Below are 26,811 nucleotides of genomic sequence, written 5' to 3'. Positions count from 1 at the left end.
TGTGAGGGAAAGCGGAGAAAATTACGGAGATAATGGTCAGTAATCTTAACTTGTCTGATGTTTGCGCTGTTCACAATATAGTGGACTTTTAAAATAAGGGGAACAATACTTGAGATTCTTTAACCATTTTGTTGCTGGAGTTTGGCTGTCTCTTCAATTTTCTTCACTTTTGCTTTTGTTATCTGCATCTTGGGCAAATATGTCTAATCCTTTACTTCAAGTGTCTGTGTGTTTTGTCGCATTTTCCTTTTTTTTCTTTTTTTTTTTTTTTCTTTCTCTGTGTGAGTGATAGTGTTGGAAGGGAGGTAAGGGGATGTAAAAGTTAATCTGGATAACAATTTGCTTGCATAATTATAAAAAATAACCAAATAGCTATGAGTATACTTGAGATTTCATTTTAAGTGTGTGTATTATGTTTTTGTTTATTTCAGATATTATAGCAATAATTTAAGTTTTAAAAATATTTTACAAGTGTTTTTAAAAATTTTTGTTTCCAATAATCTCTAATAGACATAGATATCTGAGTATGCTGATATATTTAGGTGAAATTAAAAAAAATAAAAATTCCAGAATTAATTTTTTTTGGCTTAAAAGTAAATATTAACTGTCATTGCAGATCACTTGAGTATTTACTTCAAATCTCTCAACATAAACTTGGAAGGTTTTTGCTTTAGAAAATATGGTCATTTTAATCTATGATTAATACATATAAAAGCCAAAATAAAAAGTTGATCAGGGAAATTACTTTGTTCTATCATATCACCTTTGGAGCAGTTAAATTAAATACTTCCAGTCTATAGAATAACTGGTACACATTTTAAAAACGATTTTACTATGTTATTTTTCCAAAGTGGCTCTAGAACCTCTCTTTTCCAAGGATAGTGGATCGTGGTAAGGCTAAATGTTTAATGAGGCTCCATGTTAAAGGCTGCACTTATCTTCCAATTAACCCCAAGACCACTCTGGCATTTTTGTAAATCCACAGAAGTATTTTGAGTGAGGCCTAAAGGGTAAGCTGCAGGCTGCCTGTGAAAAATGTAAAAAGACTAACCTGCCAACAAACCCTGTGCAATGGGACAAAGCAAGTTTAATCCGTATTATGGTAAATGCAGGCTTAGTGTCCCAAAAGGGCTTTGCAGAGTGGAGCAAAACAAAGAAGGGGCAGCACTAATAAAAATCCAGTGCTTTTATTTTTATACACAAAATTGTTGCAAAAGAAAAACTGATAATAGCATTAAGAAAAGGTTTGAATGGTGGTTTTAAATATGATACTAAACATTGTATTTGTTCACCAATTGAGTGCAGTTTGTTGTACATAAAGAAGCTAAAAGTAACATGTGCTGCGTGGCCATGTTAATATTGCTAAAGAAACCTTTGGTTGAATAGTATGATTTTAGAGCTTTAGTTCAAAGTCCTATATAGAAGTAGCATTCCTTTAACAAAATATATGAAAACTTCTTGTATATGAAAAATGGGGATTAAAAAAAAAGAGTTGTTGATTCAAGCTTTAACTACAATAATTTGTTACACGACTTCTAAGTTTAGGGGAAAACATGATGTTTATGATTATATCTGTAATTGGAAATCAAAGTCACTATTTCCTCAGAAAAATTATCACTGAATTTTGCAAAGCTTAAAATTTACAACGCTTAAAAATTAAGGATCAGGATAATTTTTCCTCTTGTAGAGAATACAAAAATGAATCCCATAATGAGTTAAAATAATTTTATTTCATCATTATTTAGTTACATTTTAATATGATTACCTTAGTGAAGCCTTAAGATGAGTTCTAATCGAACTTTTTCTTTAAAAAAATATTTAGCTGCAAATTTGAAATATAAAATTTTTCAGTAGTTGAGATTATAACAGGATCTGAGAATATTAGAAATTACTTCATGATTGGTTTATAACATTCTCTTGCCTATAAACTTTTGTAATTATTTTAAATAGTATATTCTGCAATGTTTCCTAAACATTCTTTTTACTTATATTACCTTATTTGTGATAATAATAACGATACTAACAATTTCTTATATTATGAAGTGCTTTATGATTTTTGAGGGCTTCAACAAGTTTAATTTCATGAATACCTCACAACTCTGAGGTCTGTGGGATAGACATTAATGTTCTCTACCGATGAGGCATTGAGGCTTTGTGACATTAAACGACTTTTATAGCATCACATCGATAATTTGAACTAAAATCTAGAATACTGACTCCAAATTCACTAGTTACCCAGACCAAGGCAACAAATTGGATACCATGTCCAAGCATTCAATTTCTTCTTCCTCTCCCTCCTCCCCCGTTTCTCCTCCTCTTTCCAGTCTTCCTTCCATCCTCGTTTTTTTCCTTGTCTGCCTCTTCTTTTTCCTCCTCTTTTTTCTTCTTATTCTCCTACTCCCCCATGTCTCATCCTCCTTTTCCCTCTTCTCACCCTTGTCCTTCTGATTATCAGAAAATTTTACACTCATAGAAAGGGACTCCTAATGACAGGAAGAGAGAGTATAATATTAAAAATGGGCATTTCAATATATTTGAGCTCTGCTTTAGCTTGATATATAAGACAGTTTTAGAAATTGGATAATTATTGAGAGTCACGACCACATGTATAGGTATTGGGAATCTAACAGTGAACAAGGCAGACATGGTTCCCCTTAAAGATGCTCACAGAGCACACATTCCAGAAGAGAGTGTTCACCACGCAATTCTAATATAATATAGTGATTATTGTGTAGGGGGAAAATGTGGTATGGAAACCTATGTCCAGCTGTCTAATATATTTGGAGAAAATAGGAGGAAGGGGGAGTTCGTAGAAGGCTTCTTTGAAAAATTGACATTTAAACTGTAAATTAAAGGATGAACATGAATTTACTAGATACATATGGGAAGTGTATTCCAGACTCAGGGATAGATGCTAGGCTGAGAGGGAGTTTACTGGAGCTGGAGGAATAGAAATAACTGTAGTATGGAGCTTAGAGTATAGGGAGAAGGTTGCAGAAGATGAAGCTGGATAGGTAGACAGATGCTGGTTAAAGGGATTGAGCTATTCTAAGTGCAGTGAGTGACCACTGGAAGAGTTTATGCCAGTAGCAAATCCAATCAGATTTATTTAAAAAGTTAATTGGGGATGATTCATTATTTATTTATTTATTTATTTATTTATTTCTGTGGGCTTTTTAAAGATTGAATGTATTTGGTTGACATTGGTTAATATATAAAAGATTATATAGGTTCAGGGGTACCTTTCTGTAACATATCGTCTGTAAATTGTATTGTGTGCTCACCACCCCAAGCCAGTCTCTTTCCACCAGAATTTATTCCCCCTTTACCCTCTCCTACTTCTCTCCACCCTCATTTCCCTGTGGTAATCACCATACTGTTGTCTGTGAGGTGTAATCCCCCCCTTATTACCTTGATGTTTGCATTTTAAGTGGACTCTGCTTTTCAGATTACCTTTCATATTACTTTAAAATATAATGTTGGTACATATTAACATATAGAATATATATTTTAGTTGCTCTTTTAGTATAAAATAATGGGTATTTATTGAGGTATCTGATAATAATAACATGCTACACTTCAGAAGATGAGGACAGGTTTGACCATTTTGAAGTGAGGAGTGTCTGGTACACTTGCTAACGAAGAAACCCTTCCTAGGGAAAGAATCCTAGACATAATGATCATACATATCTATTTTTCTAGGATCCGTCCAGTTTGAAATATTTATTCTTATAGATGATTTGTCAAATGATATTTCCTCATTTTGTATTTTAGAAAATATGTTTACTAGTACTTTACATAAAAGTTTCTGTAATTATCCTGAATTTCTAAAAAGATAAATGAAGGTTATTTTTGCATCTTATACTTCAAGAAAATATTTGTTAAAACAGATAAAGGGATAAGGGAATCATATTCTAAACTGCCTATCTGAACAAAATAAAAGGAGGGAGTATGGCAAATTTCATTCACTTAGCTGGCAGTGAGTGTATCTCTTTTCTAGGTGTGAAATGTTATTCCTAGACATTAAACAAATCCAGGATGTATTCCCTCGTGCAAACTGCCTGCTGGCAACAAGATATAGGAGTTCAATGTGTATACAGAGATAAGAATGACATGTAATTTGTGTTAGAATTTGACTGTTAATTGTGTATAAAGCTGTGGCCTTTTCAAGTCCAAACATTTGGCAGCGTTGTTAATTGGGGAAAAGAGAGAAGTTTGAATGAAATTACATGTAGAATGATAGACATTTACATAATTAGCAAAGCCCTCTGAATTAATATTTCTCCAGGTTTTTTTGTTTGTTTGTTTTAGGGGGGCAGATTAATATTTCCACCTTTGGTTTTGGTAATAAGGATGGCAATTTATTTGCATTTTTGTGTTTTAGTGGCATGTCTCAATATAAAATTATTTTGGTCTAACTTTCTTTTGGGGGGTCTTATTTTTTAATACCACAAAATATATCTTGACTATTCTTAAGGTTTTCTATAAAATTTTTAAAATTTCTTTTTAATATGATTATGGCTATTTCATTACCAAATTTATAATTATATGAAACAAAATTCTGAAAAGGTTGAGTAACTTTAAGTTATTAAGATTGATTCTGGATTTGTCCTTTAGGCCACTCTTTTTTAAAAGAATATATTTTATTGCTTTTTTACAGAGAGGAAAGAAGAGGGATAGAGAGTTAGAAATGAGAGAGAAACATGGATCAGCTGCCTCCTGTACACTCCCTACTGGGGATGTGCCCCCAACCAGCCAAACCAGTTAGGGCCACTCTTATCTGGGTGTTATAGGTGGCAGGAACTTTTCTAGAATCTCCAATCGCTTATTTATCATTTCATTGCTTTATAAGAACTTTATTTTTACTCTGCTTCCTTCTCTACAGCTATAGAAAACAAACTCAGGATTCATTTATTTGTAGGGTGCTTGGCACATGTCTGGTACATAGTTAAGCATTTAATGAATGTATCCCAAATGAAAGGTAAAAACTACGAAGAAAATACTATAATGTATGAAGTAAGAATTTTACACATGTTATCTCATTTAATTTGTCTAAAATTGAACTTCGTTTTGAACTCGGGCAGTCTGATTCTAGAATTGATACTCTTACCTATTGATTGCAGGGGAATTGGAGATGGGTGGGATAAGAGGAAATGTCTAGGGGTATCTTTGTGAGGGAAGCAGTAAAACCATTTGCTGGAGATTTGTTTCAAAAGTAAAAAATTGGTTCAAAGTACTACAAATTGTGAAATACCATTCTAAAGTTTAATGTGTGATTCAGACATAATGTATTGCTTTATTGACTGATTTTTAAGAATGCAGTAGAAACCATAAAAATTGACACCTTTTGCCAAATAAGTTATGTTATATCTGATATATTTTTCTTTTTAGATGATTTTCAATGAGTATATTTGGTATTATCTTCTGAATTCTTTTAAAGAAATTGTTGGAATAAAATTAGGCTCAGGGGCATATTTTAAGAAGACATTTAAACTGCCAGGCCTCTGAATTGTGGAAGGCAGCAATTTTCACAGCTTTAGAACTGGACACAAACACACACCATTTAACTAATTTTCCTTGAAGATAGGACTAGCAATTAGATATATAGTTTTGCCTAATAAGCTGTAATTGGAAGTTTGTAGGTTGGGATCTAGGAGAGTTTTTATAGGTGGAAGTGTCTCAGCTTAGACTTCCTTTTGCTCTGTGTCTTTTCCTTTCTCTTATTCTTCCTGGAACTTAAACATAATAGTTGGAACAAACCAAGAAAGTCAGAGACCTCAGGTTTTATGTTCTTGAGCCAGTGATCTAGTAAATGGCTACCTTTGTATTACCTTTGTTATTTGACAAGAAATAAAAGTTTCTAATTTGCTTCAAACATTTTTTAGTTAGGTTTTACTTATAGCCAAATATACCATAGTTGATACAGCCATCATTAAAAAAATATCATTATGATTTTCACTTACTGTTTTTTATTCAAAGTTGTTAATACTGAAAATCAGAAAAGTTATTTCTGATTGTACATATCTACGGTTAAAACTTTTAGGGCAATACAATAACTTTAAGTTGTGGTTTAATGCTGTCTAGTTTCTAAGCAGGATACACTGTAAGGTTGATTTTGCTGATAAAATGGAGCTTTCTTACTAGGTTATGTGTTTATAGCCTCTATTAGATAACTATGTTAATTTATACAGTTGGATAATGGCTACATTTAAATAGTCTTTTTATTTATTGGAGGGAGAGAGAGAAACATCATCTTGCTGTTTCACTCATATATGCATCCGTTGGTTGCTTCTTGTATGTGCCTGGACTGGGGAAGGAACCCCACAACCTTGGTGTGTTGAGATGACACTTCAGCCAATCGAGCTTACCCATTCAGGGCTACATTTAAACAGTTATAAGGGGAAAAAACTTTCAGGAAAGCATAAATTTCTGTTTTAATAAGGAATATGTTATAAACATTCTTTTAAAAAATATATTTTATTGACTTTTTACAGAGAGGAAGAGAGAGGGATAGAGAGTTAGAAACATCGATGAGAGAGAATCATGGATCAGCTGTCTCTTGCACACCCCCTACTGGGAATGTGCCCACAACCAAGGTACATGCCCTTGACCGGAATCGAACCCGGGACCTTTCAGTCCGCAGGCTGACCATCTATCTGAGCCAAACCGGTTTCGGCTGTTATAAACATTCTTATAATTGCTTATTGATGAGCTACTTTGTAACTGCACAATTAATCCAGGCTAGTTTATAATACTTGATAGGATGATTTAGAATCTTCAGTTTAATTGCTTTTAAAAATGTTGTTAAACATACTACCTATAACATTATTGTGTAAGTTTGAGAACACAAAAATAACTATCAGCTTATATTATTAAAATATCCATTAAACAGAATATTGTATATTCATTTATAAGTGGCAGGAAATATAATACAAAATACTTAGGAGTAAGTTAGCAATGATTAAATTTAAGCTATTTAATATGCTACAAGTGACATCAAAACCACAATTTAAAAATAAAGAATGAAATACGAAACAGAATGATTAATTAAAATAATAAAGCAATATTTTTGAAGCACATAAATGTTTTTAATGCCTTCATTAATATTGTTTGATGGACTGATAATCTAAAAGGTATTCCTAGAGTTCCATTTCTGATAAAATATATGCAGGTCCAGGAGTGATGAAACAATTTTGAATAGTCTTCTTACAGATATCTTTCTCACTTCCACTTGTGACTCTACAGTATAGATGCATATCAGTTTCTGTTCTCTAGACTACTTCCCATATTGAGTGAGGTTCAGGCTAAGTCAATGTATACTATTCTGGCATGTTACTTTGAACTAGAGTTGCACTGTGCAATCAGTACCATTTCCAAGTAACTATCTAGAGCAGACATATCACTTAACATGCATGTAAGAATTAAAACTAAGTTAATACTGTGAATTTTCTTTCAACTTTTAAAAACTAAAGACATTTATATTAGTTTAAAACTCCTCTACTATATTTATTTCAGAATGTTTCCCAATATTAGATATCAGGAATTAGAACTGTGTTTCGAACTGGATAATAAAAGTAGTCTAAACTGAAAAACAGAAGTTACTTTAGAAATGGAGTTATTGATGTAAAAGAATAATTATTTATGTCTAACATTTTACAGATAAAGAAATAGAGATATTAGTAACACACTCAAAGTCAGATATAGTACAAAGGTAGAGCCAAAATTTATACCTATGCAGTTTGTTCCAGAGTCCATGCATTTTAAAATTAAATCACTTAGTTATTTTTTAATAATGATGAATTTCAGGCTTTTTATTGAGTTACATGGTGTAGAAAAAGTACACAGAGTTGTACGAACAACTTGCTGACTTTTTGTAGACTGAACAGACCCATGAAACCAGCAACCAGAACAGGAAGTGAACATTACCAGCCCCAGAGCCCTCACTACCACAGTGAAAATGCCAAACAATTTCAAAGTAACTTAGATAACCAGCTATCTATCCCTAAATACTACTTTGTTTCTCTAGGATAACATAATTTTCTACATAGACCAAAATATTATCATTACCTAACAAAATTCATAATATTGCTTAATATTATTGCTAATGTACATTAAATGTATTGTCTTGTCTCCAAAGAATATTCCTTATTATTTGGTGGCCCAAAAAGGATCTGGTCTAGGACTGGACTTTTTTATTTTGTTATTTTGTCCCATAAGTCTTTTTTATTCTAAAAGAATCATTCATTCATGACACTCACTTGAAGAGACTACATATTTGTCTTGTAGAATGTCTCACCCTCTGCATTTATCTCTTTGCTTTCATATATATATATATATATATATATATATATATATATATATATATATATATACACACATATACACACACACACACACACACACACACTAAAGGCCCGGTGCACAAAATGCGTGCACTGAGGTGGGGGTCCCTAAGTCCAACCTGTGCCCTCTCGCAGTCTGGGACCCTCGGGAGATGTCCGCCTGCCGGCTTTGGCCTGATCCCCAAGGATCACACCTAAACCAGCAGTCGGACATCCCTCTCGCAGTCTGGGACCCCTCACTACTTACCACTCTCCTGCTTGCTCCTTACCGCTTGGCTTGCTGCTCCTTAGTGCAGGCTCCATACTGCTGGGATCTCCGCTCTTTAGCACTGCTGCGGAGGTGGGAGAGGCTCCCAGCACCTTGCCAGCCATAATCCCAGCTTCTGGCTGAGTGGCCCTCCTGCTGTGGGAGTGCACTGATCACCAGGGGGCAGTTCCTGCGTTGAGCGTCTGCCCCAGGTGGTCAGTGTGCATCGTAGCGACCAGTTCTTTCAGTCATTGCGCTGTAATGGTCACTTGGGCTTCTATTATATAGGTTATTTAGCTTGTACTTCTATTCTCTGTAATTCCTATAACCTGGAAGTTAAATGTCAATGCTTAATTAGATTAAAACCCATATTTTTTTTAGGTAAGCTGTGACATTGGTGATGGTACCTCATCATTGGAACACAAGGAGACATACTATCTCCTGACCCACTATTATCATGTAACACTAGCATTTTGTCTTAAGAGTGAAAGTATTTTATGCTGTAAAATGTCTTTCTCATTGTCTTTCAGATTATTAAAACAATAACATAGGAAAATATAGATTATTAAAGGAAATTTCTATCTTCAATATTCTTACCTTTGTTTTAAAAGTAAATAGTTCTCCATGTTGGTGAGGCAAAGCATTACCCAGCTAACAAGAAAGCTTTAAATAATGTGTTTTTCTCTTAGCCAATAAGTTGTGAATACTGTTTGCAAAAACAGTAATTAAAATTTGTTCTTGTTTGAATGCTTCCATTGCTTTTATATTTCAATGTAGAAAGAGAACCAACAGAGGAGAAAATTTAGAGAAACGACTAAGAAATAAAGATATTGATAAACAAAGAAAAAGGTCAGGAATATAAAAAAAAAATGGAAACAATTATGTTTAAATACAAAAACATTAATAGGTAAAGTATATAAATAAAAATGTTTTTAAATTACCACATTTTGCTATTGGCTATTAATTACATGAAATATTGATTTTAAGAAGAAATGGGCTGTCATTAGTTTGTCACAGTTTTATCACACTAATTCTGTCAGCACGGAGCCAAACCTTTGCATGTTTGCTGGAGTCCTTATGTAGTAGCTGATTTTTTTATCCTCACCTGAGGATATTTTTTCATTGATTTTTAGAGAGGGAAAGACAGAGAGAAATATCAATGTGAAAGAAACACATTCATTGGTTGCCTCCTGAAAGAGCCTGCAATGGAAGTAAGTGCCCTTGACCTGAATTGAACCTGGGACCCTTTGGTCCTCAGTCTGATGCTCTATCCACTGAGCCAAACCAGCTAGGGCTATAGTAGCTGATTTTCCCGACTCATTAAATAGACGAAGTCATTTGCTTATAGGCAGTGGTATTTGATACTATTCAGTGATGTTTATAGATTGAAATTAAAACTTTTGTATACATTGGCTTATTGATTGATTCTTTTCCAATTTTTTCATGCTAAATAGTATTAAAATGATAATATCTCCTTTTTAAAAGGAAAATATATTTTAAGTATATAATATAAATTTAATTTATTCTCATAAGTTCTTAGTAGGAATGAAGAATTTAATAATTTTAACTTATTATAATATTTTGTGTAGTTTAGAGAAAATAAGGATTGTTTGTGGAAAACATAGTGTAATTATGACATTTAATTCATGCCTAACATGACAGATGTCTTAAAAACACTCCACTAATACAAGTTTAGGTGCTCAAATATTGATATTAAGTCATTTGCTAAATTTCTTCCTATAGTCAGAACATTTATTTTTAGCATAATAGGAAGGTAATATTAACCAAGTCTTGATTATATGGTTAAGTTTTCTAATATTTTCTGTAAGTCTAGTTTTTAGTCAATTGGTGAGCATGCCCATTTACAAGTAGATGGGAGATACCTACTTAAATTAGCAGAAAATCTTTTCTCTACAATCTGATAGCTATTTCTCCCCTAATAGTTATAGGACCATTAGAACTCAGTACAAGTGCTTGTGCTAATGTATATAAAAATGTTATATGATTTTAGTAGTCATTATTTCTTTTCTCTTTTGAAAACTAGTCAAATTATATATTAAATGTATTCCATTCAAAAGGCTAGTTTTAAAGTCTTAAATCAGTATGCCTTTTCTATTTTATGTATATACCCATTCCTTCTGTTTTATATGACAGTTATACACTTCTTCACTAATAGGGCTTACATTAGAAGATAAGGCTGCATGTAAACAAATTAACTTTTAAAAATAGAGAGCAATTTCATCTGTAATAATGTACCAATTCATAAATCATCACTAGTATTTTTTTCTTGAAGATAAATGACACATTATATAACAGATACTATTAGGTAGTCTAGATGTCTTTATGTTCTGGGAGATAAGACTCTTGTATTATTATACCCTAATAAAATGAGTTAATGTTTTAGTATTATCGATAAAAGAGCACTTGGATATATTTAATAACTGAACTGAGAAACACTTAATTTTAGTTGTCTGTAGCAATATAACACAAATTCTCCTGTAAAACAAATTGCAGTTTTGGAATATATTTTAATGTGTATTCAACAAAGGAGAAAATGAGGTGATTGAAGTTCAATTTGTAGCATGTTATTAACCATTTCCGCTTGACTAGATGAGTAAAAGGATAATGGATGAGGGTTTTATTATTACCTTTCTGCTAAAATGAAGTGGTATAAAAGATAAGGTGATGAGATTAATGAACATAAGGAAAAAGAGTAATCAATCAAGTTCTAAGAAGGAGCTGATAATGACAGTACCCATAAGATGGGTTCGAGCATGCCATACGAAAAGTAGAGTTTATCATGCAGTTTTCTCTACACTGTTGAAAACTAAAGGTTGTGGCTAGAAGACAGAACTAAAACTAGTAAGATATATTCAATCAGACATGCATGAATTTGCATTTAGGTTTCTGTGGTGCACATGGTAGAGAACTATCCCAGCAGCTGAATTTCTCGCATCTGAGAGCTAGAAAGTGTAACTTTTGGGTCCCTCTGGGATATCTTTAATCACTAGAATCTAAACATAAGACCTTCTGTTGGACTGTAGTTACAGCTAAGCATGGAGTGTCACTGTCCAAGTCACCTTAGTTTTTAATTTACTATTGATACTTTTAAAAAAAGACTTCAGAAAGACAAAGTAGTTTTGTGGAGGTAGTTGATTTCATAACAGTATTAATTCAGGTTGTGACCATTATTGTGAATCAATCCATTCAACAAAATTTGTTGATTGCCTACTATGTGCAGGAGCTCTATTTTAATTTTTGAGACTGTACCAGTAAAGAAATATGGAAAGCATATTTCTCCCATTGAGCTTATAGTTTGGTGTGGATAGACATAGAAATAAAGATGCCTATTGATTGCTAATAATCACCAAAGAGAAAAATAAAGTAGTAATAACTTAGTAATGTGCTGTTTCAGAAGAACCCTGAATGAAGTGAGGGAACAAGAACGTGGCTGTCTAAGAAAACAATGTCCCAGGTAGAGGGAATGGTGAGTGCAAAGGCCTAGAAGCAAAGATGTAGTTGGAAACAAGGCAAGGAGGCATGGTGTTTCTGGGAAGTTAGCAGAGTGGGACTGAGTTGCAAAAAAATCTAGAAAAATGAAGAGTTATAAAATAAAGGCCAAAAAATTGTGTTTAATTATAAGGATAAATAAGTCATTCAGCAAATATGTATTGAGTGCCTGAATCTATTCCCAGCTCTGTGGATACTGAGAACCAAGTTCTTGCTGCTATGTAGCTTCCATTCCAAAGGCATGAGGAAGAAAAATAATAAGTAAATAGATGAACAAGATAATGTCAGGTAATACAGAACTTTGAGAAAACAAAACTGGTATGATTGGCTTGGAATAGCGGCATATCAAGATTCAGTTTTAAATAATTAATATTGTTGACATTTCCCCCCATCTCATCTTATTTCTGAATTCAGATCCCAGTAGTGTGGCCATTTGTTTGTATATTGGAATCTCATATAAATAGGTATGGCAGGATTAATGTCTTGCTCAACTATATTTTGTGTTTGTTTTAAAACTTTGTTTTTTTTCTTGTTTTTATTTCCTTTTTATTTTGAAGAAAGTAAGACATTAGCTGCCTAAAATATCTAATGTTGCTGGCAGACTTGTTATTACCTAAAAGCAGTCCTCTGCCCATGTTTTAACCCACTGCTCTAAGGTAGCCTAACTGCCTTTTTATAAAGTATGCTGCTATTTTTAAAATTATCAACTTTGAATATTAAAGGCTTCCTTTGTATGGAAATTGAGAATATGTCCTTCTGTCATATTCCTCAAAATGATTTTCCCTATCCCTATTCTCTGTATATAACTACATCACAACCTTAAGTTACAAGTCAATGTGTATATGTAGTGACTTGTAAATAATGGTCATTATTGAAAACTATGTAAATAATTGTCATCAAATGACCTATCACTTCTGTATATTTACCTTAAGTTTTCCCAAGTCAGGGTTTGGTTAGGAAAATAACGTGTTTTCCATAACTCAAAAAGCAAAGAATGTAATACTTGTAGTAGAGGCTAACATAACTAGTGGAAAACCATTGATGGTTTTTAAGAACGTGGAAGTACAGGAATTACAGGTGAACCACAACTACCACTGGAGATCAATGGTTTATAAGTTTCTTCTGCCATCTAAATCTTTTGCAGATGCTTTCACTGTGGGCTCTACACTAAAATCTGCTGGCAAGGGATTGAGGAATACAGTTTATAAGTTTCCAGTTGCTACTATTCAGGATAGAGCTTAGAAGAACAGGGATGGTGCTGAGAGTAAACAGCATTTCCTAGCACATTTTGTTATCTCTCATTTTCTGCTCCAGCATCCCAGATGGTTTGCCTTTCAGGCATGGCTCATCTTTCACTTCAGGATCTTTGCTGCATTGGAATCTCTGCCTTAATGTGGGTCTTATTTCATTCATTGTCCTGGCCACTGGGTAGACTTTTTACATTTTGAGATCTGTGACCTTCAGTTTTGAATTTTCTTCTCCTCTGATTCATCTTTAATTTCTGTGTGTTCTCTCTCTCTCTCTCTCTCTCTCTCTCTCTCTCTCTCTCTCTCTCTCTCTCTCTCTTGTGCGCTCTCTCTCTCTCTCTCTCTCTCTCTCTCTCTCTCTCTCTCTCTCTCTCTCTCTCTCTCTCTCTCCTTCTATTTCTGTGACATTTTTCTCAACATTATCTTAGTCTTTTCATGGAAGTTATTTTTTACCTTAAAAATTTAATTGTAAATAGTTCTTTTGTTTCTCTTGGTTCTTTTTTTTTGGGTGGGGGGATAGCATCCAACCTATGTTAATATGGTTGTAAGATCTTCTGTGTTTTGTTGCTGTTTTAAGTTTCGTTCTGATCTCTGTATTTTCTTTCTCTCTTTGAGTTCTTTTTTCTTTTCTTTTTCTGTTTGTTTTGATCTTTGTCATGTTGGACCCTTTACTCGAATGGCTTGGCTGTCACATGCAGCCCTTTCTGACCTAATTGGAAGCTCTGTATTTATAGGTAGGTATGTTTCTTGGGCTTTTTCTCTTTTGTTGGCCCTCCTGTCTATTCACAGACCGAGTCAAGTATCAGCATCTGAATGTTTTATTAGGCGGACCATTCAGTTTCTCCAAATAAGAATCTTTTTTTTTTTTTTTTTTGTAACCTATCTGAATGTCTGTCTGCTATGCTGCACACCTGAAACTAATACAAAGTAGTGATGCATGCAGACTGTAATAGGAAAACCCCGGAGGATTCTTCTTTTACCTTCTGAAGCCTGTGTAGGGAGGTGTAGGGACAGAGTAGAGGAAGCATAATGAGAACAAATAGGGAGGAGTGGAAAGTCTGTTGACTTCTCCTTTGTGCTCCCTTTAGGCCATGCACCTTTCCCCTATGTTCCACTGTTCCTGGGGTCCCTAAGTTATCAGCAAATCAATCTCAGGTTCCCCATGGGGGAGGAGACAGGAGAGAAAAAGAGTGAACTAGCTCTTCAGCTTGAGAGAGAGGTTTGGGATCCAGCTAGACTTTTAAGGGCTGAGAACCTTGGGAGATCTGCAGAATGAATTAGGTGACTTCTTATCAGTCTTCTTGGTGACTATTTAGGTTGTGACTGGGTCCTTTTGCTAAAATAATGACTACAGGTATGTATCTGTATGTCTTCTGTAATGCTATTGAGATCTCTTTGCCGCTGTCTTCCTTTCAAATACTCCTTTGCTTATTTGGATTGATGCCTTTTTTATTCCTTTCTACTGATTTCATTGAGGTTTAAGTTAATAGACATAAAGAAATTTGGCTGCAAGTAATTGAAACCCCAAATAAAAGTATTTTACAAAAATAGAAATGTATTTCTCACCTAAAAAGTAGTTATTGATACGGTTCACCTGTTCAGGCATGGTCTCCTTTATTTGAATCTTGTTTTGTTTCTATTTCTGAATATATAAGATTAGTGAAACCCTGGACTCTGTTGCATTTATCAAGGTAATTTTACTCTATGAGTAGCTTTCTAGGTAGCTAGCCTCACTCTAAATGGTTTGCTTCTTACTTCTAATAGCAAGATAAGTGGCAAGAGAAAATAAGTCAGAAATTTGAGAAGATATAAAGCTTATTTGAGTATGAAAAGAGATGTGTGTTTGTAATGGCTTTTGTTGTCTGCCACCTTTGAATACTTTTATTTGGATTGAAATACAAGAGATTTAGAGGATGTCCTAGTGTAAAAGAGAAGTCAGATATAGGTATATATTGAGCAGTTGGTGGTTTGCAAAACATAGGAAATATCTTTCCATTATATTTCTGAATCTTGGTTGTTCAAACCTATGCCATAGTGTTTTGAGGACATTGTAGCTGTCTAAAAGGAAGAATCTTCAGGAAAACAGAAACATCAGCTAAAGTGAACCTGTGCTTCCCAGTATTGTTGTGGAGCTGTGTGGTTAGTTTGAATGATGACCTAATCTATGTCCGAGGCAGGTAGGCCATTTATCTAGGACACAGCCCATTTTCACACACACAGTCACTGAGGCTGAATTATTTGCTATCTCAATGGGTATTATAGATTGAACTAGAAACTCTGATAAATGGTCATCAAAGTAATGAATCTTTTGGACTATGAAAAAAAGAACATAACTGAAAATATATGAAACCAAAATGTGTTCTCTTAGAAGGAAAAAAAAATAAAAAGTCAGAGTATGTCATCTGCTGCCTAAGGAACAGCATAAAATAATATTTTGTGCAGTTTTTCAGTATGTAGAACATGAAAAGTGCCTCCTAAGGCTCACTTTAGCTGATATGTCACATGAAAATATTAATAGAAAAAATTTGGTATACATCCATTTTCAATAATACAGATTTTAAATCTATTTAAAAGAAGTTTTCCCTTAATAGAATGGAACCTGCTATAATTGGACAACATTAAAGAGATCTTGAACTTTCTGAACAAATCTCAATATATACACAGACTACTCTCTACTTAAGACACTTAGAATTAGTAACTTCTATAAAAATTATTATTTCTTTGTGGTTCTGGGATTGAGAGGGGAAGAAGCTAAGAGGTCTTTTGGCCTTGGATCATTAGAATTCAGAGTCTTTATATGATTCAGTTATTTTGAGGGCAGAATAGCACTTTGTGAGAGAACCTAGGAATCTAACGAATATTTATAACATTGTTTCAATGGGACTAATAGCTAGTGTGTGGACTGGGTTTTTAAATATATCAGGTTTGTAGGTTGAGTGGATTATCTGCCCTTAGCCTAAATACAAAACTTAAACGACATTTTTTTTTGTTTCTTTATAACGCTGCTTACTTTATTTCTTCATGTGTGAAATGTATACCTACAACTATAGAAGCCCTTAGTAAAGTTTAAGAAGCAAAGTCCATATTACTGATAAATGTACAAAATACCTGAGTTATGCTTTTGAATTGGTTTATTTTTCCATTGAATAGAGCACAGTGAGATCAGTGTTTATGTGTGTTGATCTTGGTTATTCCTTAGAAAATTTTGAATTCACAATTAGCCTGAGCATACCACACCATGCCCAGTCCTCCCCTCCTGTTTATTGAGGTAAAATTGTGTTGAAATAAACAGTGGAAGATGCCTGTGGGTTAATTGCTGTGAGAAAAAGTATGGATTGTAATCATTTGCCTTGGTGTAAAGTGGGAAGGAATGTAGTATGGATTCCTAGTGATCCAACTGTAATGTAAAATCGATCTCTGCTACTACTATCCTACTCCAGTTATCCCATTTTATGACTAAGTATATGAAGTGCTTATAGGCAACTGCTCTGCTCTGTCCTTGGGTAAAAAATACTACTCTATACTTGTCTTAACAAAAACTGGAAACAACCCTGAAAAGGAATAATCTGATCCACAAGTAAATTAGCTGTCTGCTAGAAAAAAACTTGACTTCTCTCTGATGGAAGGCAAAAAAAATCTAAGAAAAATAATTGTGAGTCCTTATGGATATGAATGTTATTATTCAATATACAAAAAGTCACTTGAACTGCCAAAAAGCAGGTGAATGTAATTCTAGGAGAAAAAAATCACTCAATAGCAAGAGTCACAGAAGTGATAGAGATTATGGAATTTAAAAATCTATTTTTAATATATATTGTATTTTTTTTAAATATATATTTTATTGATTTTGTACAGAGATGAAGAGAGAGGGATAGAGAGTTAGAAACATCGCTGAGAGAGAATCAACGATCAGCTGCCTCTTGCACACCCCCTACTGGGCACGTGCCAGGAACCAATGTACATGCCCTTGCCCGGATTCAAACCCAGGACCTTTCAGTCCGCAGGCGGATGCTCTATCCACTGAGCCAAACTGGTCTCGGCTTTAAAATATATTTTATTGATTTTTTACAGAGAGGAAGGTAGAGAGATAGAGCTAGAAACGTCGATGAGAGAGAAACATCGACCAGCTGCCTCTTACACACCCCCTACCGGTGATGTGCCCGCAACCAACATACATGCCCTTGACCAGAATCGAACCTGGGACCTTTCAGTCCGCAGACCGACGCTCTACCGCTGAGCCAAACTGGTTTCAGCAGAAAGAGGACATTTAATGGAGAGATTTGTAAAATCCAAATAAAATCTAGAGTTTAGTTAATGGTAAAAATAAATAAAAATAAATTAAAATATTATTATGGAAAATACTATTATAAATATACTCAAAATTTAATGCAAAACACGAATACCATAAGGAAACCTATAGGCAACCTCAATACAAAAATGGAAACTATAGTCCTGGCTGCTGTTTCTCAGTGGTTAGAGTGTCAGCCTGTGTACCGAATGTTCGCAGGTTCGATTCCTGGTTGAGGTCATGTACCTGGGTTGCAGGTTCAATTCTCATCTGCTACCCAGATTCTCTTCTCTCATACTTAAGTGAGATATTAACAATCTAGTGTGTATCCTTTCATATTTTTCTCCATTTTCAGAGAAACTTATGTGTTGTTTGGGCTTTTTTCATTGATTTAGAAAAGTGAAATCCTGCAATACACATTTCTTGGTGTGTTGCTTTTCTCACTCTGCTATATATTGATGGTGGATATCACCCAAGTCAGCTGAAGTAGCTTTTTTCATTCTTTTCAGTGAATGAAGAAGACATATCACAGTTTTTCAACCATTTTCCTAATAACATGCATTGGATTTTATAGTCTTTATTTTTCATTTTTTTGTTTTGTTAGTATGAAAAATATGGCTATTTTAATTTTTGATAAATATTATAAAATTACTTTCCAAAGGGGTTTTAGATTTCATGTTTGCATTAGAAGTATATACATTTCTTGGTAAATACTATTTTTTATACATCATTGCTAGATTTTATTAGTTTATGGCTTATTTATAAGTTCTGTATTTTTATTTAGTGATGGCATTGCTCATCAAGTTTCCTTTTTTAGACTCCTTGCTTAAGTTTTTGGTATTAAAGTGGGGCTGACTAAAATGAATTATGGAGCTTCAAGTTTTTTGCCTTTGTCCTATATTAATTTTTTAAAATTGTAATTTAAGATTAGGTAAAGGCTAGCTGTGAATCAGTTCTGAGAGAAATTACCTTGCTATAATGATAGTTTCCAGCAAATCTTACCTAATAATAAACAAACATGTAAATTGACCGTACCTCTGCTACGACCACAGCCAATTAGAAGTGAGTATGCAAATTATGGGCTAATTTGCATATACAGTCAGGGATCGGCCGGGTGGGGTGGAACGCCTGCTATGCAAAGTGGGGTGGGGGTGGGGGGGCGGAGGGAGCTGCAGGAATGGTGCTCTGGCTGGGAACAAGGACTTGGTGGCTCTGGGCAGCTGGGAGTGGGGACTTGGCGGCTCCTGGGCAGCTGGGAGTGAAGCCAGGGGAAAGAAGGCCTACTCTTGCATGGATATCCTGCAACGGGCCTCTAGAATATTATAAATTAAGATTCTCAAATCACATGACTTATCAAATCAGTTTAAAGCACACGATAAGAAAGGGAAGTGAGATGAACTAAGTTATTATACTTAAGATAGAATGCAAGCAGACTGGAAGAATCTAAGTACTTAAATCCTGTTTGTACAATATTGACATGTCCTTTCTCTTTCTCTGCCTCATGAATACCCGCGTTTTGGTTTGAACTAGGGAATGCACACATGGAAAATTCCACAGGCCATGAAAACTGCTTACTCTATTGAAGAGTTGCAGCAGCAAGTGTCCCTGACCACAGCTGAATAGTTAGTTACTGCAAGCTAATAGTTGGTTTTGCCGAAACTTCACGGATGCTAACAGAAGATATAAGACTCCAGGGTCAGAAACAAAGATCTTTCTTATAGCACAATTATGAGGTGACTTAGAGGGGTGCTATGAAACAGAATTATGTCCCTCCCTCCATTCATATGTTGAAATTCTAACCTCCATTGTGACTATATATGAAGATAGGGTCTTTAGGAGATAATTAAGGTTTTATGAGGTTGTGAGCTTGGCACCCTAATTCACTCAGACTGTTCTTTGTAAAAAGGGGAAGAAAGATCTCTCCCTCTCTCCATTAGAGGATACTGCGAGAAGGCAGAGATCTCTGAGCCAGGAAGAGGGTTCTCTCCAGGAACCAGATCTGCTAGCACCTTGGCCTTGGACTTCTTAGTTTCCAGGACTGTGAGAAATATATTTCTGTAGTTCAAGCCATCCAGTCTCTGCTATTTTGTATGCAGTCTGAGCAGACTGAGATAAGAGACCCAAGTAGATATTTTGTACCCTAGTGAGTTTATATCCCAATTGAGCAGTGTCAATCTTCAAGAACCCTAAATGTGTACACTGGGCAGTCAAGTCTGGCCTTTGCTCCAAAAGGTGTCATTATCTTTATTACACTGGGCAATAAACAAGCCTGCCCTTGGCTCTACGGGAGACATTATCAGTCTCTTCCAAGGCTGTTCACTGTAAAAACTTGCATTTTGTTTTTCTGTACTCTGTTATGCTTGAAGAACAAAAATACATTTCTTGAAGATACACTCTTTATTTAGTTTAAATAGCTTACTCACCAGAGAAACTTAAATCATATTATATCTGCTACAAAGAGATAAGTAGTGTAGCTACAGGCTGATATTATTCCAACTTGAAGCTTTGGTTGATATATTTAGGGAGGATTTTTGATAACAATCTGAGACTGAGATTGAATTCATAAGGTAAGAATTGGTATTGAGAAGAAAGAGTGTTCACTGATTGTTTTTACAGTATATATATTATAGAATAATCTAATATATTTAAAATTAGACAGTTTTTATTAGTGGACTTATATCCAACTATTTGTTTAAGGAGTAGAAAGCTCAACTTCAGAGAGTCAGTCTATGCAATAATAGGCAAAAATACTTCATAACTTGATTTCAGTAACAATAGCATGTTACTGATATATGTTTTTGAGAAGTGATTAGGAATCTTTCCAATCAAAATAGAAAAATTATTGCCCAGCTGGTGTAGCTCAGTGTTTGAGTGTTCACTTATGAACCAGGAGGTTACAGTTCAGTTCCCAGTCAGGGCACATGCCCAGTAGGGGGCGTGTAGGAGGCAGCCAATCAATGATTCTCTCTCATCATGTTTCTATTTCTCCCTCTTCCTTTCTCTCTGAAATCAATAAAAGTATATTTAAAAAAATAAATTATCATTTATATTACTGTTTTTCCCATATCATACCCCATATCATACCTTTAAGGAAAATTTAAATATAGATATAAAATCAAAGGTATAAGTGTTAAATCATTTTGGGGGTAAATTAGCTAACGTAAGGAAATGTTTTAACCTTTCTGTTATTTTAAAAATGAATGAATGAATTTAAAGATGAATACATAAATTTATGCATGTTTATCTTATCTTATTAATAAAATGAAAGAGTTTTGGTGTAATTATCGTATCAAGGTATTTTTTTTAAATTAGACAAAACTCTACTGGATAAAGGTAATAAAAACTTGCTAAGACATCAGACTATATCTTTTAGTAACATTTTTATTACTTCAAATATTGAGATTTTTTTCTGAAGAAAAAGGTAACTCCTTTATCTCTTATGCTAAAATCAGATGTTCATACTTTGCTTATGATAAAGTTGACTTTGTTACTTTGTTTTATTATGTTTATTTTTAAAAGGTACCTCCAAACCCATATATGTCTATTTTAGACCGTTCGGCCTCGCTACCTGCATTATATATGTCTATTTTAATTTAGGTAGTTATCTAAGTTCAATCTACTCTTTTTCTGAAAATTTAATACCTAGCTTTTTACTTCATTTATTACTATGAAAAATAAAGTAAGATGCAGTCATGATCCTTAATATTGTTCTTGAATATTCTTTTATGGTTTATTTTTGATTCTTGTCTTCTTAAAAAAAAAAGGTAATCAGACCGCAGATATAGTTTCTTACAAATAAACTAAATTAAAAATTAGTAGGATGATTGATAAATACCTTTTTTTCCTGCTCTTCATGACTATATTTGGCTTTTGACTCATTATGATACATATTAAATGTTCAATAAATTATTGCTTTTTATGCTACATCATTTATAATGCAAATTATTCTTAAGCTGAAGAATATTGAAAATAAAACAGGACCAACTAAAGATTTTGAATTATTTACAGGCCAAAGGCTTAAAGGTGCATCCCTCCAGCACAAATATTAAATTATGAAATAGGAATTTCAGTTTGCCATAAATCTGTCTGCCATAGCAGCTTAAAATAAAATAGTCTTGCCCATCTAAAGCAACATCAATTTGCCAGTCAGTGCTTCATGTATCAAAGAGCGTTCTGTGAAAATATCAATATCATTGGTTAATATAAATGAAATTAATTTTTAAAGCTGGGCTAAAGGTTGACATCTGAAAAATTGCATTACTTTGCAGAAGAGAAATTTCTGTCTTCTAGTGAAATTTCAGGTCATGAGGGCAAGTAATTTTCACAATCTTCAATGGGAGCCAGTGAAATATGAACTTCATTGTCACCTAGCCCCAAAGCGATAAGATAAAATGAGCTGATACATCATTTGCTGTGGTTTTATCATCTCCTTCAGTAATTGGAAGAGAAAACATAAGAGTGTATGTGTTTGTATGCTCCCCACTTGTCCCTCCCAGCTGCCCCATCATCCACACCCAGGCTAAAACCATTTTAGCCCAATCAATACAGAGGTCACATAGCATTTTATTTATATATTTTTTATTTTTCATAGTGACCAAACTGCCAAGTAGAACATTAGAGTAATGAATATGTTTAATTGAACTTGTCATCCATGAAAATACTAAGGAGAATACTGTACTGCATCATAGTACTAGTAAGCAGGAGGAGGAAATTTACTATAGAGATGAAAGAAATTACTCATTAATTTAAAAGTTAATTTTCTTTTGTATTTGTAACATGTATTTTTGTTAGCATTATTCTGTGTTTTTTTTCAAAGTATGCTGCTATATATTTAATAACAAAATTACCATGTTATATTTACATCACAGTAAACTGTATGTCATACATCACAATAAACTATATGTCACTTTTACATTTTAAAAAGACCTTTCAGTTTTATTCTGATATCTGAAAACTTAAAACTAAAAGTCAAATGGTTGGTGATGAAGTAAATCCAAACCAAGTAGAATTTAATGTTTCTAGAAAAAATTATGTGCTTTGCTTTGACACCAAGTTTCAGAGGAAATTGTATGCAACAAAAATCTAAAAGCTATGTTAATAATAGAGAGGTGTAACTTTCAAGCACGTGCATAAAATTACTTTAAACTAGCTTGGTAAAATTATTATAAATAAAACATTTGCACATATATTTATTGGTGAGTTGATATTGAATGTTTTCTACATGGATTTTTATCTTAAATACTATTTTATTAACATAATTTTGTGACTAATTTATAATTATATTGTATAAAATGGAATATGATGGAATATGAATGTTTTCTAGACTTTCCTAGCAGCCGGTGATATTACTCAATATATGGCATAATTAGTTTGTATTTTGTATATTAAATTTAAAACATTTTTCTTGATGTTAGATATATCTTTATTCTGGAAATGGTTTTGTTGCAAAAATTAAGTACTTATATTTTGTTGATATATATTATCTGATTTTATTCCTGTTATCAGATTGTTCAAAAGTCAATATGGAATTATCAGAAAGAGTAAAACCTCTCAAATATTGGCTAATATTTGGGACTAGGATATGTAATGTAACTTTAATAAGAATAATATTATAAAAATATAAGATTCCTAAAAAATTTTTAAGGTAAAGTATGTTATCACTTTTTAATATAATTCCCTTACAAAAAGAACTTTAACACATTTAAAATTTATTGGTGGTAGTTGTTTTTCTTTTCTTTTCTTTTTCTTTCTTTTTTTTTTTTTAAAAAAAAAAACAAACAAAACCTTTTTCTTTTGTGAAACAAATATTACTTTATTTTCAGAGACTAATTTAACTCTACTTTTAAAAATGCCTGATATTCATGCATTTGGGCAATAAAGGCATGCTTCTATTTTTTGTTCTTTCATAAGGATGAGAAAATAGATGAAGGTTTTTATTTGGATATATTTATAAACTTTGCAAACTGAATGGTTAATGGAAAAGTATTAAAAAAATAAAAAATAAAAGAAATGCTTTACTTTCAAGCCAGTCAATGCAACAGGGTGAAGAAATTTTCATATGTATTCATAGTATCCTACTTGAAGGGTAGAAGAAGGAAATGTGTGTATTAGTGGGGGGAAAGAACATATTTTTCAGGTATAAATTTTAAAGAAGATATGGTAGCTTTTTTCAATGTAAAGAAATAGTATATATGTGTGTTTGTACTATTTAAAATTTAATACTATTCTTTCCTCTCTTATTCCCTCACCTCAACATTTAACTAATAAACCATCTTGTTGAAACAAATAATTAAAAAGTGAAAATTGAATTTTCTACTAATAATACTACTAATATTTAAACAAAGTGGTAAACATTCAAAGAGTGTGCTGTGAGCTTAAGCTTTCAAGCTATTCTGGACTTGGGGTCATAACTGCAGAGCAATGGTAATGATACGGTTTCCATAGCAACTGATTCATTGGAGGGCTAGACCTCTGTCTAGGGTGCTGTCAGTGGATGTGGAGTTTGAGTGAACAGAAAGTCCCAAAGAAGGGTCTGCTTCTACCTAATCCAGTTTTAATTGAACCCTAGAGACTTTGAAGTGAAGCCTCGGACCAGGAATATACTATTCTGATAAGAAATAAACCTCTTCCTTAGCTAGGCCTCAGCTGCTTTTCAGTACTGACACCTTTTCCTAATGAATACTTTAAAATAATGTTATTGTATCAATTTCAGCTAGTAATTTCTGTTAGTTAAGAGAGCCTTTATTTCTATTTAAAACCCTCACTATCTTTACCATAAGCATAGATTTTAATATTTTTGAATTCAGGGTAGTGTGTGTGTGTGTGTGTGTGTGTGTGTGTGTGTGTGTAAATCTTCAGTTTTTGATGCCTTTGGCAATTTTCTTTCCTCCTATTTCTCTTTCTCAGAGTTTTAAAAAGTTAACAGATCTGCTTATATTTAACTTTGGAAGCACACTGTCGTATACTCAGTATGACACAATTTGTGAGATTTGAAAACAGTACAAAAATGCTGGATATTATTTACAATTATACATGTACTAATAGTATAAAAAATTACATGGGAACAATGCATCTCAAACCAAGGGTAGTGATTGGCTCTGACAAAAGAGGAAAATGGGATCCAGAAGGGTTATACAGGGGAATATCAACACTATCTGAAATGCTGTAATAGTTTATTAAATGTATGTAATAATGTGGCAAAATGTTGGGATTTTATAAGGTTGAGTAGTGGATACATGGGGCTCATGTCATTTTCCATAATTTTGAATAGGTTTGACATTTGGCAATAAAAACAATTTTTTTAGGAGCATGCCGCTTGCTGTATTTTAAGTAGATTTTAAAAAAACTATACTGCTTAATTCAGTGGTCAGTCGACAGAGCCAAATATCAACAGTACAACGATTGAAATATCTTTCGAGAGCCAAATTTTTTAAACTTATACTTCTTCTAACGCCACTTCTTCAAAATAGACTCTCCCAGGCTGTGGTATTTTGTGGAAGAGCCACATTCAAAGGGCCAAAGAGCTGCATGTGGCTCACGAGCTGCAGTTTGCCAACCACAGGCTTAATAAAATGGGATATAAATTGAATTTTTTGATTAATTGGAAAATGATTTTAATACATTGAAAACTGATATAATAATGCTTTCATATACTTATTTTAGTTAAAAATTGGAGTATCCTAAAGTATAATTAAAACTGTAGTTGTATGACCATGCTCTTGCAATGATTGACATCACCATCATGAGCAATAGGTCTTATTATAAAGCTCTATAAGTATAAAAGATGGACTTTTCAGACCAGTATGTGAAATTCTTTTGATTTTCCTCTTTCACCTATAACCCAAGTGTAGAAAAAAAATGTAGTTTATTATAATTTCTGATGAGTTGAGTTTTAGTTTAACAAACATTTAAAACCCCTTTTTAGGGATGTGATAATGTGCTATATAAGTAAATTCTGGACTTTGAGATTTGAAAACCTGGATGTATTCCAGACTCTGCCACTAATTTACCAAAGTGACTTTGTTTTAAGCACTGAACTTGTCTGGATTATAGTTTCCTTACTAGTAATTTTTGGATAGATGGGAGTATTTGTTACAGAACATATATTGGATTCTCTCCAATTTGATAAGTCTAGGGTGAGAAACTCAAATACCAGTGGAAGCTAGGGAGATAATAATATATGAGTGAAAGGGTGGAAACTGCAAAAATGGAGGGTGCATGCCAATTTTCACCATGTGGCATATAATTCTATATTTGACAGAATTCTAGATTTGACAGATATTTCACTTTTTCCTGAGAAACAAAGAACAATCTGAATTTTATATCCATTTTCTCATGGACTTTTAACTACTTAAAATTTTGTTAAATACATGGCTCAAAGAAAAGGAATATGGGCCATATATGGAGGTTAGGCTACCTCATTCATTGATTTAATTATTCACAAACATCTATCTGGTGTCAGATAATGTTATAAGAAATGGAAATAGAGTGTATTCTCTGCTCTGGTAGAACTTAGATTGTAGGAAAAATTCTTGCTATTCATTACTTTTCTTCTCTTTGCTTATTCCATCTTTGTCCCTACAATGCAATGTAATAATAAAATTTTGTTTTATTTTTACTTTTTTATAGTTTTTACTTTAGAGAGATATACTTAAATATTTAATTTGCTTTTATGGATTTTCACCAGGTTTTGATACCAAACACATCTCATTTTCTTTATTAATATCATGTGAAGTACTGTAGTAGAGAAATTCCACATCTGGTTTTTCTTCAACACCTTCATAGTTAAGCTTTTGAAATGAACTTTAAAAAAAAGAAAAGAAAACGTGAATAACAAAGCGACAAAGTGGCTTAGGACTAAAGACAGGATTACTTTTAGTTGGCAAAGCATTCTAAGCTACTGCATCTGTCACATGGGATGACAAGAATTGTAACAAGTTACTCTGACAACCATCTACTCCATAGAGAGATTATGCTGAGTTCATTTGCAGGTTTGTGTTTAGCCTGGCTGACAAAATGATACTTAACCTCTTATACAGTCAGTCTTTGTGCTTTCTGAATGAGTGACTGTTGCCTCAACAGTGACCTTAAAAGTGTGATTTTTTAAAAAAGTTATGCACTTCAATATATTTTTTAAAATACGTAAAAAGTAATTCTGGGTCCATTAAAATCACATTA

General features: G+C 33.3%; 1 protein-coding gene across 5 annotated transcripts in view; it reads left to right on the top strand.

Moving 5' to 3' along the window:
- The window catches only part of LRBA (LPS responsive beige-like anchor protein), a 514,593-nt gene that overhangs the window by 323,455 nt on the left and 164,327 nt on the right, over nt 1-26,811 (top strand). The gene's annotated exons all lie outside the window — the stretch shown is intronic.

This window comes from Pipistrellus hanaki (genome assembly GCF_964339955.1).
Source record: "Pipistrellus hanaki genome assembly, chromosome: 5".
Taxonomy (NCBI): domain Eukaryota; kingdom Metazoa; phylum Chordata; class Mammalia; order Chiroptera; family Vespertilionidae; genus Pipistrellus; species Pipistrellus hanaki.
Note: the sequence above shows the minus strand (reverse complement) of the source record. Positions and strands in the feature narration are given on the sequence as shown.